We start from the raw sequence: 16,133 nt of genomic DNA, 5'->3' as shown, positions 1-16,133 counted from the left end.
TAGAGGTTAATTCGCTAGAGGGAAAATACAATAGCTAGAGGTTAATTCGCTAGAGGTTAATTCGAACCGATTATATTAAAATTGAATAAAGAATATTTTAAATTATAAAAGATATCTACGTTAGAGTGTAGTTTGCTATTTTATAACAGACCGTATATTAAATTTTTAGTATAATTTTAAAATATTAACGGACCAATTTAGATGAAGGGAAGTTTGCAGTGTGGGAAACGGGGAAGAGGAATAGTTTCGCATCGTGGGCAACAATTCCCTCCATTTCAACCCTCGTGGTATAGGTGTACATTCAGGCTGTCCGGCCCAAGCCCGAAAAGATCCGTATTATTTGAATTTCGTGTCGGCCTGGTCCGTTTGAATTTCGGGCCGTACCGGGCCGGCCCATGGGCCTAGCCCACGGTCTGTCCCATAATTGCTTAAACGTGCCGGGCTTATTTCGGGCGGCCCAAATTCACATTAGAGCTCGAAATTCACATCAGAGCCCGATTCAAAACAAATTTAATAAAACAAATAAAAGATAAGACAAATAAATTTGACCAAAAGCAAACTTAATATTTGTATTAAGTTACCAGAGCTATGCAATGACTATCTTGTTTGTAAATCATTTTGTTAGAAAGAAAAAGAGTATAATCAGCTCTATATAAAGTTCGTAAGTTCAGTTCATTATCTAATATTCATAACAAAAATAAAATTACATCACATACTCTAATTCAAAGCTACAAAAAACATCTAACTAACATTATATCTAGCTTTGTGTTCTTTACCAAGTACATGAAAGTGTGGAATGAAGTGTAATTTTAATAAATATATGGGCCTTTTCGTGCCTCTATATGGACCATTTCGTGCCTGCCTTAAACGGGCCGTGCTCGTGCCCGCTCATGGGCCGCGACCTCGGCCCAAACCTGGCCTGATATATCGGGCTGTGCCGGCCCGACACTAAAATATTTCGAGTCGTGTCGTGCATGGGACGTGCTTTCTTTCCGTCCTTCGGGCCGGTCCATCAGGTCCGGTCCAAATGTACACCTATACTCGTGGGGACCGGGGGCCAGATTATGTTCAGCTATGTCTGGATTGAATTTAATTGAGTGAATTAAACTCCTTTCTATTTAATTTTAACTATAAAGGATTTAATTTCTTTAGATCCAAATACAATCGAATAAGATCTAATGGAGAAATTCTCCGTGAGTAATCGGAGATTGTGTCCTTATTAGTCCGAGTCCTATCCACTCGTTCGCAAAAAGGAGATGAAGAACAGCATGGGTAATTTCGAAGCATTTCCTGGGAAACAAATGCAGCACTGCGTGTGTGGAAGTGTAAGTGCAACAGACAAAAATACTCAACAGAAAGGACGAAATGACGACGTCGTACGGCGGAGCTTTTTATCACGCGGCTCCAAGCGCCCGGAGGAAAAACATGTGGTGCGCCTATCCAAGGTCACATCACATGAGTACATGATCTCTCCTCCAACAACATGCCCACCAACGCTTTGTTCACTGTTTATTAATACAGCTCCTCCTTCGCCAGCTTTCAGGAGCTGTTTCTTTGTCCATCTGAGTTCAAACAAAACAATTTCTTGTGTGCAGTTCTGTAAGGCTCTGATTGTTTCCTTCTAGAATTATGTAATCTAGCTTATAGATTATATAAGTACCCAATAACCTAGTTATAATTATCATAATCTAGATATCTAGATTATATAATCCACCTAATAATCTATGCGATTTGTTTGTCTCTAAACTTATTTAAGTTGGATTATATAATCTAAAGGGTAAACAAACATGGCCTAAAATTTACCCTATTGGCGTTTAAACGGATCGCTCGGTTCGACCCAGCATGGGTTCGAGTTCGAGCTAGACATATCGAAACAGATAGGGTAGAGGCTGTATCAAAGAGGGCTTCACTCACGTCCATCCGTCCAGGCGCGACATTATAAACCAATTTCCACGCTGGGATGGCCTCTGCAGTAGGATGAGCCAACTCGAGGCTGACAAGATACAACAAAGGAAAGGAAACTAGGCTCTCGTGCCCACCTCACTCATGGATATAGGAAACGGGTGACGCCTAAGAGGGGGGTGAATTAGGACTTCTAAAACTTTCACTAAACTAGGCCACAATTGAATCCCTAGAGCAAAACATATGCAAATAATCAAACTAGAATGTGCAAGCTAGGTTTTGTCTAAGTGTTGCTATCTCTACCGCAATGGCTAAGTTTCAATCTACACTATATAAGTATGAATACAAGATTGAAACTTAAATGCTTAATATAAATGCGGAATCTTAAAGAGCAAGGTAGAGATGCAAACTCTCGTGGATGAAGCCGGTATTTTTACCGAGGTATCCGGAACCACGCAAGGTTCCGACTAATCCTCGTTGGTGCCCCTACGCAAAGGGAAGCCCACGCGAGGGCCAAGCACCTTCGGTCGAGTAACTCCGTAGAGAGCCACGGGCCTTCTCCACGCGCAAGTGGTGCTCCGCTTCCGGCTCCTCTCGGACGCTCCCCGCCGTCTCCACTATCGAGCTTCCGGCCGAAACACCGTGGGCCTCGTTCCCTCCGTACACGGTGGCGGCCGTGACACAAACACGGTTGTCACGGTCTCGCAAGACTCTCGCCCCACTCGGTACAATTACAACGACTCACGCAAGAGCCGAGGGGTTGTGAGGTTTATCTAAACTCACTCAACAATCTAGGATTCACCTAGAGCAAGCGCTAAAGCGGTCTAACTAACCTAAGCACTTCGCAAAGCACCTACGCTAATCAGCGAGTGATTCTATTAAGCACTTGGGTGTAAGAGCACTTGGGAATGTCTACTATATGCCTTGGTATGTTGCTTGGGCTCCCACACTTGAGAATGCCCGATTGGGGTGGTATTTATAGCCTCCAACCCCCAAACTAGCCGTTGGACAGAAAGCAGCAGCTTTCTGTCGTCGGGTGCACCGGACAGTCCGGTTCACCACCGGACAGGCACTGTGCACTGTCCGGTGCACGCCATGTCAGCCGATCGTTGGCGCTTGTAGCAGTCGACCGTTGGATCCGACCATTACCGACTGTCCGGTGCACACCGGACAGTCCGGTGCTACAGCCCGAGGGCACCTTCCAGTGGCCCCTCTGCACAGACTGTCCGGTGCGCACCGGACAGGTACTGTTCACGGTCCGGTGCGCCACCAGGCGCTGGCTGACTGCCCTCTTCTCGGATTTCTTCGCTGATTTCTTCGGGCTTCTTTTGTTCTTGAGTCTTGGACTTCTATACATCTTTTTATGTCTTCTTTTGAGGTGTTGCATCCTCATTGCCTTGGTCCAATCCTCATCGCATCATGTGAACTATAATTATAAACACTAGCAAATATATTAGTCCACAGATTGTGTTAATCATCAAACACCAAAACTCAATTAGCCAAATGGCCCGTGGTCCATTTTCCTTACAATCTTCCCCTTTTTGGTGATTGATGACAACACAACCAAAGCAAGCAAATAATACAAGTATTTGAATGAACATATGCAATCTACTTGCTAGGATGCATGATTGTCCCCACAATATGATATTATGGACTTAAGCCTCCCCCAAACTCCATAATTCACTTACTTCCTATTTTGGACCAAATAACCAAAACCACTTGACAAGCCACTTGCAGAATTTTAAAATTTTAAATTGGTGGTGTTTGGTGTTTGATACATGTTTCATTGCTTTGGTCCCTAAAATTCTCCCCCTTTGGCATCAACCACCGAAAAGGAAGACATTAAAAGCATCTAGGAAGTAAATAAAACTTGCCCTCATAAGGAATTGAAACACTTGAAGAAAATATCATCAAATGATAACTCCCCCTAAATGAGTGTTCTCTTTAGAAACTGTCGCGTACTGTAATTAGGGGTACCCCCAACACTCCTAAACACGGCTGGTAACCACCATCAGCACAAGCTGCAGAGACTGATGGGCACGATTCAGGTCAAGGCTTCGTCTACTCAAGGGACGTGACCTCGCCTCGCCCGAGCCCAGCCTCGGGCGGGAACAGTAGTCCCAGACGAATTCTCGCCTCGCCCGAGGGCCTCCTCAAGCAACGGGCGCACCCTCGACTCGCCCGAAGCCCAGCTCGGGCAATCTTCGTAGTGAAGCAACCTTGGCCAAATCACCTCACCAACCGACCGTATCGCAGGCGCATTTAATGTGAGGATCGCCTGACACCTTATCCTGACACACGTGCCTCAGTCGGCAAGGTCGAAGTGACCGCAATCACTTCGCCCTTCCACTGACCGACCTGACAGGAAAATAGCGCCGCTCGTCCCTCTCCGACTGCTGTGCCACCCGCCAGGGTGAGGCTGACAACAGCTAAGTTCAGCCTTAGGCGCAACAGGAAGCTCCGCCTCGCCCGACCTTGGGCCTCGGCCTCAGGAGGAGGTCTCCGCCTCGCCCGACCCCAGGGCTCGGCCCCTGCCTCGGCCTCAGAAGGTGGTCTCCGCCTCGCCCGACCCTAGGGCTCGGCTCCCGCCTCGGCCTCGGAAGGTGGTCTCCGCCTCGCCCGACCCCAAGGCTCGGCCTCCGCCTCGGCCTCGGAAGGTGGTCTCCGCCTCGCCCGACCCCAGGGCTCGGCCTCAACCTCGGCCTCGAAAGGTGGTCTCCACCTCGCTCGACCCAGGGCTCGGACTCAACCTCGACCTCAGGAGTAATCGCGTCCTCGCTCGACCCCGGCCTCAGCCACAGGAGGAGTCTCCGCCTCGCCCGACCTTGGGCTCGGACCGACCGCGCCACGGAAGATGCATCATTACCCTGCCCCTAGCTATCTCATGCTACGGGGGAACAAGACCGGCGTCCCATCCAGGCTCGCGCCGGTAACAAGTAATGATGGCTCCCCATGTGTGTCCATGACGACGGTGGTTCTCAGCCCCCTACGGAAGCAAGGAGACGTCAGCAAGGCCCCAGCAGCCCCGACAGCTGTGCTTCTACAGGGCTCAAGCGCTCCTCCGACGGCCACCATATCGCGTACACAGGGCTCTAGCACCTCTCCGACGGCCACGTTGGCATGTACACAGGGCTCAGGCACCTCTCTGCCGGACACATTAGCGCATAGCTACACCCCCATTGTACACCTGGACCCTCTCCTTGCATCTATAAAAGGGAGGTCCAGGGCCTTCATGCGGGAGGGTCACGCGGGAGAACGGGCTGACGAACAGGCTCACTCTCTCTCTCTCTCTCGCGAACGCTTGTAACCCCTACTACGAGCGCATCCCCCTGGCGTAGGATAACACGAGCCGCGTTTTTCCCCTTGTGTTCCATCTCGCGCCAACCCATCTGGGCTGGGACACGCAGCGACAATTTTACTCGTTGGTCCATGGTCCCCCGGGGTCGAAACGCCGATAGTTGGCGCGCCAGGTAGGGGCCTGCTGCGTGTTGGCGAACAACTTCCCGTTGAGTTCCAGATGGGTAGTCTCCAGCAACCTCTTCAGCCCGGGACGCTGCTCCGTTTCGGGAGTCTCGAGTTCATGTCCCTCGACGGCAGCTACGACATGGTACTCCTTCCTCCGCAGCGCGGCGGCGACAACGACGGCCGTCAGCTCGCCCGGCGGCGGCGGACTCGATGACGTCTTCCCCTCGTGGTGGAAGAGCAGCATTCGGGTTTGTCCCGTCACCTTCCTCGCCGCAGAAGGAGGAGACGGGGCAATCGTGGCCAGGCAGGAGGCGGCATCTCGTCGGCTGTCGAGCGAGTCGACGATGCCAGCACCCCAGCGGGGGACATGTCGGGCGTTGTCCTCGCGCTTGAGACGACGACGAGTGTCGTTTCCCCGCAACATTCCAACCCCAAGCGGACAGATGACGCCAGCACACTCGCGGAGGGCTTGCTAGGCGTTAGCCTTGTACCTGAGATAACGGTGCAGTCCGTCCCCGATGCGACCTCGTCACCGTCCATCGATCGAGAGGTACCGCCCGTTTTCCACCCTGTGCCTTTCAGATTCAGCTTCGATCCACCAAGCGACCCTGCTTCGGTGAGCGCTTTCATAAAGGCATATCCTAACCTTCTGGGGTACCATATATGGTCAACCTAGGACCGACTGACGGTCGTCTCGACCTACGGGTCCCCGAGTTTCGAGGAAGAAGACGAGCCCGACTCTGGTTGGGATTTCTCCGGGCTCGGTAATCCCAGTGCCATGCGAGACTTCATGACCGCATGTGACTACTGCCTCTCTGATTGCTCCGATGATGGCCACAACCTTGACGACGAGGGTTGTGGCCCAAGTCGTGAATGTTTCCACATCGATCTAGGGGGTCACGATGAAGGCAACCACCTTGGTATGCCAGAGGATGACGATCCCCCTGGGCCTGCGCCTTGCGTTGACATCCTGCGGGAGCTAGCTGTGGTCCTAGTCCCTGTGGGGGTCAGGACACACAACTCGAGCAAATCCGCGAGATGCAGGCCAAGCTCGACGAGGAAGCAGGACAACTTGTGCAGCTCCGGCAAAACATCGAGTAGGAGTGGGCAGGTCGAGCACTCGCTGGAGAAGCGCGTCATCAGGCCCGGGACGTCCAGCGCCGTATCGCTGACTATGCCAGGGCAAGGCTGCCCCCGACCTCTAGCGGGGACGACCAGAATCTGGCTGTAGCGGCAATACTGCTCCGAGCGATGCCGGAGCCATCCACCACCGAGGGGCGGCGTATCCAGGGAGAACTCAAGAATCTCCTGGAGGATGCCGCGGTCGGACGGGCCGAGAGCTCTGCCTCCCGAAGGCAAGGGTGTCCCCCGGAGCATCGCGCAGCGACTTCCCGATTCATGTGGGAAGCCTCGATCCACACCGGGCGCACGCGGGATGCAACGCCTGCAGCCCCGGGTCGCCTCGGCAACGAGCACCACCGCCGCGACCGTCGAGCCCGCCTCGACGAGAAGGTGCGCCGAGGCTACCACCCTAGGCGTGGGGGACGCTACGACAACGAGGAGGATCGGAGCCCCTCTCCCGAACCACTAGGTCCGCAAGCCTTCAGCCGGGCCATACAACGGGCGCCGTTCCCGACCCGGTTCCGAGCCCCGACTACCATCACCAAGTACTCGGGGGAAACGAGGCCACAACTGTGGCTTGCGGACTACCGGCTGGCCTGCCAGCTGGGTGGAACGGACGATGACAACCTCATCATCCGCAACCTCCCCCTGTTCCTCTCCGATGCCGCCCGGGCCTGGCTGGAGCATCTGCCTCCTGCGCAGATCTCCAACTGGGATGACCTGGTCAAAGCCTTCGCTGGAAACTTCCAGGGCACGTACGTGCGCCCTGGGAACTCTTGGGATCTCTGAAGCTGCCGCCAGCAGCCAGGGGAATCCCTGCGAGAGTACATCCAGCAGTTTTCGAAGCAGCGCACCGAGCTGCCCAACATCACCAACTCGGATGTCATCGGGGCGTTCCTCGCTGGCACCACTTGCCGCGACCTGGTGAGCAAACTGGGTCGCAAGACTCCCACCAAGGCGAGCGAGTTGGTGGACATCGCCACCAAGTTCGCCTCTAGTCAGGAGGCGGTCGAAGCCATCTTCCGGAAGGACAAGCAGCCACCGGGACGCCAGCAGGAAGACGTCCTCGAGGCATCCGCCCAGCGCAGCACGAAGAAGAAGGCGAAAAAGAAGTCGCAAGCGAAGCGCGACGCCGCCGACGCAGATCTTGTCGCCGCTGTCGAGCACAGGAACCCTCGGAAGCCTCCCGGAGGGGCTAACCTGTTCGACAAGATGCTCAAGGAGTCGTGCCCCTATCACCAGGGTCCCGTCAAGCACACCCTTGAGGAATGCGTCATGCTTCGGCGCTACTTCCATAAGGCCGGGCCCCCGGCGGAAGGTGGCAAAGGCCAAGACAACGACAAGAAGGAGGGCGACAAGGCAGAGGAGTTCCCCGAGGTCCACGGCTGTTTCATGATCTATGGTGGGCGAGTGGCGAACGCCTCGGCTCGGCACCGCAAGCAGGAGCGCCGGGAGGTCTGCTCGGTAAAGGTGGCGGCGCCAGTCTACCTAGACTGGTCCGACAAGCCCATCACCTTCGACCAAGGCGACCACCCCGACTGTGTGCCGAGCCCAGGAAAGTACCCGCTCGTCGTCGACCCCGTCATCGACAACACCAGGCTCACCAAGGTCCTCATGGACGGAGGCAACAGCCTCAACATCATCTACGCCGAGACCCTCGGGCTCTTGGAGATCGATCTGTCCACGATCCGGGCCGGTGCGGCGCCCTTTCACGGGATCATCCCCGGGAAGCGCGTCCTGCCCCTTGGACAACTCGATCTGCCCGTCTGCTTCGGAACTCCCTCCAACTTCCGAAAGGAAACCCTCACGTTCGAGGTGGTCGGGTTCCGAGGAACCTACCACGCGGTGCTGGGGAGACCGTGCTACGCCAATTTCATGGCCGTCCCCAACTACACCTACCTCAAGCTCAAGATGCCGGGCCCCAACGGGGTCATCACCGTCGGATCCACGTACCGACACGCGTACGAATGCGACGTGGAGTACGTGGAGTACGCTGAGGCCCTCGCCGAGTCCGAGGCCCTCATCACCGACCTGGAGTGCCTCTCCAAGGAGGTGCCCGATGCGAAGCATCACGCCGGCAACTTCGAACCAGCTGAGGCGGTTAAGTCCGTCCCTCTCGACCCCAACAACGACGCCTGTAAGCAAGTCCGGATCGGCTCTGAGCTCGACCCCAAATAGGAAGCAGTGCTCGTCGACTTTCTCCACGCAAACGCCGAAATTTTTGCGTGGAGTCCCTCGGACATGCCTGGCATACCGAGGGATGTCGCCGAGCACTCACTGGATATCCGAGTCGGTGCTCGACCTGTGAAGTAGCCTCTGCGCCGTTTCGACGAAGAAAAGCGCAGAGCCATAGGCAAGGAGATCCACAAGCTGATGGCTGCAGGGTTCATCAAAGAGGTATTCCATCCTGAATGGTTAGCCAACCCTGTGCTTGTGAAAAAGAAAGGTGGGAAATGGAGGATGTGTGTAGACTACACTGGTCTAAACAAAGCATGTCCGAAGGTTCCCTACCCTCTGCCTCGCATCGATCAAATTGTGGACTCCACCGCTGGGTGTGAAACCCTATCATTCCTCGACGCCTATTCAGGCTATCACCAAATCAAGATGAAAGAGTCCGACTAGCTCGCGACTTCTTTCATCACACCTTTTGGCATGTACTGCTATACTACTATGCCATTTGGCTTGAGGAATGCAGGTGCGACATACCAAAGGTGCATGAACCACGTGTTTGGAGAGCACATCGGCCGAACGGTCGAGGCTTACATCGATGACATCGTAGTCAAGACGAGGAAAGCCTCCGACCTCCTCTCTGACCTTGAAACGACATTCAAGTGTCTGAGAGCGAAGGGCGTGAAACTCAATCCCGAGAAGTGTGTCTTCGGAGTCCCCCGAGGCATGCTCCTTGGGTTCATCGTCTCCGAGCGAGGCATCGAGGCGAACCCGGAGAAAATCGCAGCCATCACCAACATGGGGCCTATCAAAGACTTGAAAGGAGTACAAAGGGTCATGGGATGCCTTGTGGCTCTGAGCCGCTTCATCTCACGCCTCAGCGAAAAAGGCCTACCTTGTACCACCTCTTAAGGAAGACCGAGCGCTTCACTTGGACCCCCGAGGCCGAGGAAGCCCTCGAAAACTTAAAGGCGCTCCTTACAAACGTGCCCATCTTGGTGCCCCCCACTGCGGGAGAAGCCCTCCTGATCTACGTAGCCGCAACCACTCAGGTGGTCAGCGCCGCGATCGTAGTCGAGAGACGAGAAGAAGGGCATGCACTGCTTGTCCAGAGGCCGGTCTACTTCATCAGTGAAGTGCTATCCGAGACCAAGATCCGCTACCCGCAAATTCAGAAGCTACTGTACGCAGTAATTCTGACGCGGCGAAAGTTGCGACACTACTTCGAGTCTCATCTGGTGACTGTGGTGTCATCCTTCCCCCTGGTGGAGATCATCCAGTGCCGAGAGGCCTCGGGTAGGATAGCAAAGTGGGCGGTGGAGATCATGGGCGAAACAATCTCGTTCGCTCCTCGGAAGGCTATCAAGTCCCAAGTCTTAGCGGACTTCGTGGCTGAATGGGTCGACACCCAATTGCCAACAGCTCCGATCCAACCGGAACTCTGGACCATGTACTTCGATGGGTCGCTGATGAAAACAGGAGCAGGTGCTGGCCTGCTCTTCATCTCACCCCTCGGGAAACATCTCCGCTACGTGCTACGCCTCCATTTCCCGGTGTCAAACAACGTGGCCGAGTACGAGGCTCTGGTTAATGGGTTGCGCATCACCATCGAGCTAGGGGTTTGGCGCCTCGACGCTCGTGGCGACTCGCAGCTTGTCATTGACCAAGTCATGAAGAACTCTCACTGCCGCGACCGGAAGATGGAGGCCTTCTGCGACGAAGTTCGACGCCTGGAAGACAAGTTCTACGGGCTGGAGCACAACCACATCGCTCGACGGTACAATGAGACTGCAGATGAGCTAGCTAAAATAGCCTCGGGGCGGACAACGGTTCCCCCGGACGTCTTCTCCAGAGACATACATCAACCCTCCGTCAAGACCGACGACACGCCCAAGCCCGAGGAGGCCTCGCCCCAGCCCGAGGAGGCCTTGGCCCAGCCCGAGGTATCCTCGGCCGCCGAGGGTGAGGCACTACGTGTCGAGGGAGAGCGGAATGGGGTCATGCCTAATCGAAACTGGCAGACCCCATACCTGCAATATCTCCACCGAGGAGAGCTACCCCTCGACAAGGCCGAAGCTCGGCGACTGGCGCGGCGCGCCAAGTCGTTCGTCTTACTGGGTGATGAAAAGGAGCTCTACCACCGCAGCCCCTCAGGCATTCTCCAACGATGCATATCCATCGCCGAAGGACAAGAGCTATTGCAAGAAATACACTCGGGGGCTTGCGGTCACCATGCAGCACCTCGAGCCCTCGTCGGGAATGCCTTCCGACAAGGCTTCTACTGGCCGACCGCGGTGGCCGACGCCACTAGGATTGTGCGCTCTTGCCAAGGGTGTCAATTCTACGCGAGACAGACACATCTGCCCGCTCAGGCCCTGCAGACAATACCCATCACCTGGTTATTTGCTGTGTGGGGTCTGGACCTCGTCGGTCCCTTGCAGAAGGCACTTGGGGGCTTCTCGCACCTGCTGGTCGCCATCGACAAATTCTCCAAGTGGATCGAGGTCCGACCCCTAACCAGCATCAGGTCCGAGCAGGCGGTGGCGTTCTTCACCAACATCATCCATCGCTTTGGGGTCCCGAACTCCATCATCACCGACAATGGCACCCAGTTCACTGGGAAGAAGTTCCTGGACTTCTGCGAGGTCCACCACATCCGTGTGGACTGGGCCGTCGTGGCTCACCCCAAGATGAATGGGCAGGTGGAGCGTGCCAACGGTATGCTTCTGCAGGGACTTAAACCGAGGATCTACAACGACCTCACAAATTCGGCAAGCGGTGGATGAAGGAGCTACCCTCGGTAGTCTGGAGTCTGAGGACGACGCCAAGCCGAGCCACGAGTTTCTCGCCTTTCTTTCTAGTCTATGGGGCCGAGGCTATCTTGCCCACAGACTTAGAATACAGTTCCCCGAGGACAAAGGCGTACGACGACCGAAGAAACCAGACCAGCCAAGAAGACTCACTGGACCAGCTCGAAGAGGCTCGGGACATGGCCTTGCTACACTCGGTGCGGTATCAGCAGTCTCTGCGACGCTACCATGCCCGAGGGGTTCGGCCCCAAGGCTTCCAGGTGGGAGACTTGGTACTTCGGCTGCGGCAAGACGCTCGAGGGCGCCACAAGCTTACTCCTCCCTGGGAAGGGCCATTCATCATCGCCAAGATTTTGAAGCCCGGAACATACAAGCTGGCCAACGATCAAGGCGAGGTCTACAGCAACGCTTGGAATATCCAACAACTTCGTCGCTTCTACCCTTAAGATGTTTCAAGTCGTTCATATACCTCGTTCTCTTTACATACATAAATAAAGTCTAACCGTCAAGGAAGGGTCAGCCTTGCCTTGGCAAAGCCCGACCCTCCCTCGGCGGCTAGAAGGGGGGAACCCCCTCTGCGTCAAAATTTTCCTCGGAAAATGTCTTTCTGCCAGAACGTCTTTCGCGCTTTTCGGCTGCTTTGATAGCGGGATCCTGAAAACGACGAGAGTACGCGTAAGCGGCAAGGCCGACCGAGCTAAGGGAATCCTACGCCTCCGGGATACGGATACCTCACTCATCGCCTTCCACGATAAGTAACTCATGCTCGGATAAGCGATTCTGCTACCGAACAAGTCGTAACGCTCGAAAACTTTTCTGCCAGAACGATTTTCGTGCCTTCTCGACTATATCGATAACAGAATCCTGCGGACGAGTAAGAGTACACGTAAGCGGCAAGGCCGACCGAGCCGGTCTACTTCATCAGTGAAGTGCTATCCGAGACCAAGATCCGCTACCCGCAAATTCAGAAGCTACTGTACGCAGTAATTCTGACGCGGCGAAAGTTGCGACACTACTTCGAGTCTCATCCGGTGACTGTGGTGTCATCCTTCCCCCTGGTGGAGATCATCCAGTGCCGAGAGGCCTCGGGTAGGATAGCAAAGTGGGCGGTGGAGATCATGGGCGAGACAATCTCGTTTGCTCCTCGGAAGGCTATCAAGTCCCAAGTCTTGGCGGACTTCGTGGCTGAATGGGTCGACACCCAATTGCCAACAGCTCCGATCCAACCGGAACTCTGGACCATGTACTTCGATGGGTCGCTGATGAAAATAGGAGTAGGTGCTGGCCTGCTCTTCATCTCACCCCTCGAGAAACATCTCCGCTACGTGCTGCGCCTCCATTTCCCGGCGTCAAACAACGTGGCCGAGTACGAGGCTCTGGTTAATGGGTTGCGCATCACCATCGAGCTAGGGGTTCGGCGCCTCGATGCTCGTGGCGACTCGCAGCTTGTCATTGACCAAGTCATGAAGAACTCTCACTGCCGCGACCGGAAGATGGAGGCTTTCTGCGACGAAGTTCGACGCCTGGAAGACAAGTTCTACGGGCTAGAGCTCAACCACATCGCTCGATGGTACAACGAAACTGCGGATGAGCGAGCTAAAATAGCCTCGGGGCGGACAACGGTTCCCCCAGATGTCTTCTCCAGAGACATACATCAACCCTCCGTCAAGACCGACGACACGCCCGAGCCCGAGGAGGCCTCGCCCCAGCCCGTGGAGGCCTTGGCCCAGCCCGAGGTATCCTCGGCCGCCAAGGGTGAGGCACTACGTGTCGAGGGAGAGCGGAATGGGGTCACGCCTAATCGAAACTGGCAGACCCCATGCCTGCAATATCTCCACCGAGGAGAGCTACCCCTCGACAAGGCCGAAGCTCGGCGACTGGCGCGGCGCGCCAAGTCGTTCGTCTTATTGGGTGATGAAAAGGAGCTCTACCACCGCAGCCCCTCAGGCATTCTCCAACGATGCATATCCATCGCCGAAGGACAGGAGCTATTGCAAGAAATACACTCGAGGGCTTGCGGTCACCATGCAGCACCTCGAGCCCTCGTCGGGAACGCCTTCCGACAAGGCTTCTACTGGCCGACCGCGGTGGCCGACGCCACTAGGATTGTGCGCTCTTGCCAAGGGTGTCAATTCTACACGAGACAGACACACCTGCCCGCTCAGGCCCTGCAGACAATACCGATCACCTGGTTGTTTGCTGTGTGGGGTCTGGACCTCGTCGGTCCCTTGCAGAAGGCACTTGGGGGCTTCTCGCACCTGCTGGTCGCCATCGACAAATTCTCCAAGTGGATCGAGGTCCGACCCCTAACCAGCATCAGGTCCGAGCAGGCGGTGGCGTTCTTCACCAACATCATCCATCGCTTTGGGGTCCCGAACTCCATCATCACCGACAATGGCACCCAGTTCACTGGGAAGAAGTTCCTGGACTTCTGCGAGGTCCACCACATCCGTGTGGACTGGGCCGTCGTGGCTCACCCCATGACGAATGGGCAGGTGGAGCGTGCCAACGGTATGCTTCTGCAGGGACTTAAACCGAGGATCTACAACGACCTCACAAATTCGGCAAGCGGTGGATGAAGGAGCTACCCTCGGTAGTCTGGAGTCTGAGGACGACGCCAAGCCGAGCCACGGGTTTCTCGCCTTTCTTTCTATTCTATGGGGCCGAGGCTATCTTGCCCACAGACTTAGAATACGGTTCCCCGAGGACAAAGGCGTACGACGACCGAAGAAACCAGACCAGCCAAGAAGACTCACTGGACCAGCTCGAAGAGGCTCGGGACATGGCCTTGCTACACTCGGTGCGGTATCAGCAGTCTCTGCGACGCTACCACGCCCGAGGGGTTCGGCCCCGAGGCTTCCAGGTGGGAGACTTGGTACTTCGGCTGCGGCAAGACGCCCGAGGGCGCCACAAGCTTACTCCTCCCTGGGAAGGGCCGTTCATCATCGCCAAGATTTTGAAGCCCGGAACATACAAGCTAGCCAACGATCAAGGCGAGGTCTACAGCAACGCTTGGAACATCCAACAGCTATGTCGCTTCTACCCTTATGATGTTTCAAGTCGTTCATATACCTCGTTCTCTTTACATACATAAATAAAGTCTAACCGTCAAGGAAGGGTTAGCCTTGCCTCGACAAAGCTCGACCCTCCCTCGGGGGCTAGAAGGGGGAACCCCCTCTGCGTCAAAATTTTCCTCGGAAAAAGTCTTTTTGCCAGAATGTCTTTCACGCTTTTCGACTGCTTTGATAGCGGGATCCTGAAAACGACGAGAGTACGCGTAAGCGGCAAGGCCGACCGAGCCGAGGGAATCCTACGCCTCCGGGATACGGATACCTCACTCATCACCTTCCGCGATAAGTAACTCATGCTCGGATAAGCGATTCTGCTACCGAACAAGTCCTAACGCTCGAAAACTTTTCTGCCAGAATGATTTTTGTGCCTTCTCGACTATATCGATAACAGAATCCTGCGGACGAGTAAGAGTACACGTAAGCGGCAAGGCCGACCGAGCCGAGGGACTCCTACGCCTCCGGGATACGGATACCTCACTCATCACCTTCCGCGAAAAGTAACTCTCGCTCGGATAAGCGATTCTGCTACCGACGAACAAGTCCTGATACTCGAAACAAGAGGAAAGGAAACACAGCTTTATAACACGACAATAAGATGATTGGGCCTCGACGGCCACAACAAGCATACGCATACTACAAACAAACTGTTCCTGCAGGTTCAGACATCGACAGAGGGAGCAGCAGCACCCTCGGCGTCGTTTCCACCTTCGGCAGATCCTGGCCTAGCCTCGGACGGTGACTCGGGCGGAAGGATCTCCACCTCGAAGGAGGACGCCAGCACCGCGCCTGGGCCATCGCAGCCAGGGTCTCCGCAAGGGTTCCGGCCCGAGCGGATGCCTCGGCTGGCCGCTCCGTAGCTTCAGCCAGCTGTCCCCCGAGGGCCTCAGCCCGGCTCACAGCCTTGGCAGCGTGACTCCGGGGTTGGTCCCGCTCGCGGATGACCTGGCCAAGCTCCAGCCGCCGCTGCTGCACCTCCTCGGCCTGAGAAGCCACCTGCTCCTGGGCCGACGAAGCCTCTTTTCAAGCCGACTCCGCCTCTGTCCATGCTGACACCGCTGCCTCCAGCTCTAGCTCATCGCAGAGCGACCGAAGTTTCTAAAACTGAGCAAGAGAAGCCTTGAGTGGCAAGGCCGACCGAGCCGAGGGACTCCTACGCCTCCGGGATACATATACCTCACTCGTCACCTTCCGCGCAAGGCAACTCACACTCGGTTAAGCGGTTCAGCTAGTCGACAGGCGAGTCCTAGTGCTCGAAATGAGGAAGAAACACGGTATTACACTCAAATACCCAGATGTTCAGGCCTCGACAGCCACAATGAACAAACACCGGTACTCAGGGTGCCATTACAAACGGAACTCCGGTTCCACTCCCGCGGGTATGAACTACCTCCACACCAGAGGGCCTGCGGGACAACAAACTCCAGGTGGCTCGCCGTCGACCACCGCACCAGCAGCGACAACGACCTCCGCTCCGGGCGGCTAAATAGCAGCAGCGATGACCTCAGGGCAGACGCTGCTGTGACAAGGCCCTCGCCCACGTCCCCACTCGAGGGGCGAGGACAAGCTATCAAAGCCAAAGAGCCGGAGGTCTATC

This window comes from Zea mays, chromosome 10, assembly GCF_902167145.1.
Source record: "Zea mays cultivar B73 chromosome 10, Zm-B73-REFERENCE-NAM-5.0, whole genome shotgun sequence".
Classification (NCBI taxonomy): Eukaryota; Viridiplantae; Streptophyta; class Magnoliopsida; order Poales; family Poaceae; genus Zea; species Zea mays.
This window is presented reverse-complemented; position numbering follows the sequence as displayed.